This window comes from Penaeus monodon, chromosome 32 (genome assembly GCF_015228065.2).
Source record: "Penaeus monodon isolate SGIC_2016 chromosome 32, NSTDA_Pmon_1, whole genome shotgun sequence".
Lineage (NCBI taxonomy): Eukaryota > Metazoa > Arthropoda > Malacostraca > Decapoda > Penaeidae > Penaeus > Penaeus monodon.
Window position 1 is genome coordinate 30,874,586 of NC_051417.1, and position 2,968 is coordinate 30,877,553.

Below are 2,968 nucleotides of genomic sequence, written 5' to 3' on the forward strand. Positions count from 1 at the left end.
CTTACACAAATTTAAATATCGTAATGTTAATATTAAGCTGGGATCGCAGACAGACGAAGTTCATTTTTCTACCATAATCTATATGTCGCACATATCGTTTAAATTTCCCTCTATTACACCTGAAGAAGCGTTCAGATCAGCGATAGACTAAAAAGAAACCGATTGAGATTGATTGGTTGACCACTCTTGCAATGCACAGGGCAACGGAGTACATCTAAATATCTAAAACTGCCAAAATGCTAATTCAGCTCCAGTTGTGCTAATTCATATAGTCTGTAACACATAATTTTATAGGAGACACTGCGCACAAGTACTAAAATTTTTAAACTGCAGTAATAATGAATATAGACAAAGGACATGTCACAATTTAACTTGTATATATTTCGACGTTTTCTGGTTCAGATCGCGATGGGAGCGCCAATTGGATTACTATTTTGCTTCAGATCCGGTTGGGCTGTACGACTGGTTCCGGCAGAATGGAAATCAAAGAGACGTTATTCCGCGCCTCCTCCAATATATATCTTTTTAAAACAGGTGTGTTGTAAATGAAATGCTTTCTGGTATATCTTATATCCACTTGAATGTCTGTTTGTAACTTTAACCGTTCTGGGCTCTTCTTGATATTCTGTGGAGTGATGAATGAGCACTGCTTACATGTGCATTCCTCAAGCATGACTTGAAGATACCAGGAAAAGTGGAAATATATTCAACAATAAGCGAAAAAAATGTGCATTCCTCAAACATGACTAGAAGATACTAGGAAAAGTGGAAATATATTCAACAATAGGCGAAAAAAAAGTTAAACGTATTTCTCACTCACAATATTTTTTTTCTTGCTTTTTTCCATTATGGACATATATTAAGTACCGATCTCAAATGCTAATTGGAACGAATCATTTTGACGTCCAATTATATTTTAGAATATGATAATTCGTGTAAAGATATCTAATGACAGAACTTCTTAACGATTTCCGTTTTTCCAAAAACGATTACGATCCATATAAAGACAATTACTTGGATTATCGAAAATTTAAAAATGTAGAGTATATTGAAATTACTTTGTTAGAAGTCACCTCCCCTTCGGTAACACCTGACACGGAAGATTGATTATATAAGCTTATTTGTGTATATACACTCCAGCGCATTTCCAGAGGCTTCTCATCGCTTCAGATGACGGCGGCGCAGCATAACGTAATCGTCCGTAGAATGGGCAGAAGTGCATTCATTCCTGCTAGTTAATAAATTTGTATATATGTTTCCCAACCCCCTTGGGATCTTTGGTTGGCTTTGGGAAGGCAGTCCCTGTCGGTCTTCCTCCCCGAGAGGCCTACTGCGTCATTCAGGAGATGCCAGGGAGAGGCTTAATGTTCCTTCCACCCTAAAACAGACTGCGAGTCGCATGTGAAGTGTTATCCACGCCCTGAGAGCGGGGGGGGGGGGGGTAAAAGTATTCTATCGGCCGTGTCCCGACGAGCACCAATGAAGTGTCAGATGCCGTTATTTGTGGCTCACCGTTTGCTCTGAGCGGGCGATGTCGGGAATGACAAAGATGGCGTACATGTGTTTTTTCTTTGTGAATGAGACAAAAAAATCCTCCTTGTCGGCAGTCCCAATTGATGGCATCTTTATGTCTTTACATGCATATCTTTTTGTTAAAAAAAGCTATTGCATATATTGCACCAAACTCGTAAATCTACAATCAGACACTTCCTCTCACAGGCTATTTTTTAGATTTATGTTTGCTTATCATGCAGGAATATGATAAGCATGTGCAGACGTTAACAGAAATTGTCCGTATCCACTATCAGAATTATTGCCCTGAAAGATGGGAAGCCATTGGTCAAGACAAAGGGTCGGCAATTAAAGTAAATAGCCCATCTGCAGTAATTTCAGGAATTCTGGGGAAAAATCACCCAGACCATGACAGAACATAACAGTATGAATTGAAACTTTATGCACCGACTTGGAATCAATACTGTCTCGAAAGTGTGTAGTTTTCCATGCATATCAGTAAAATTTCTTTTATCTGTGTACGTTCATTATGCCTTGTATATAATGACAGACGGCTGAGCGCTTGATATGAAGTGCCGACTTTTGTTCAGTCATATGTTCTTCGTCTGTATTTAAACACTACGATACTCTTCTATACGGGAAGCTTGCAGGTACGGAAAGGACCACAAAGCATAATCAGTTCATACCCAAACTTTCTGATTATGAACTATTGTAGAGTACAAACTATGATGCTAAATGTGTCTATAAAAATGTCGACCCGAAAGTAATCAATCTTCCCTGGTTACTAATGCATTGGCATTTTCGTTCCCTCTCGCTATCGGTAACACCTGACAGGGAAGATTAATTATACAAGTTCGTTTGTTTATTTACACGCCAGCGCATTTCTGTAGTCTTTCTCTCGCTCTAAACAGTAGCGGTGCAGTATAATTGGATCGTTTGTAGGATGGGCAAAGTAGCATTCATTTACTAAATGGGATTAAAATCGTAAATGAACCATGGCATGTCCACAAAACTTGATTAAATATGATAATGAATCGCGGTATCCACATGGAACTTGATATTAAAGGTATTCTTTGAGTACATTTTCACGGAGTAGTATGCACCATTTACCATCATATAGGCTTATAATTGTTGGTAACTCACGTGACTTTTGTTTATAGCTGTTATCTCTAAATATTGAGAAATCTCTATATAATACTAAGTGTAATATACATAAAATGTATATCATATGTGGGTAAAACTGTTACAACTGCGATTTTCCATCGTCAGGTTTAATTTTTACCTTTACCTCCCATTTTTTTCACGTTGATATAATAGACCATCACTGGAATTGTTATGGAAGGAAAAATACCATACAGTTGCTAATGGCACGTAGTATGCTATCACATCAAAATATAATAATCATCTGTTCAGTGTTTCATTTATCTCTTTTTAGATGGTTCTGTCTATACTCCTT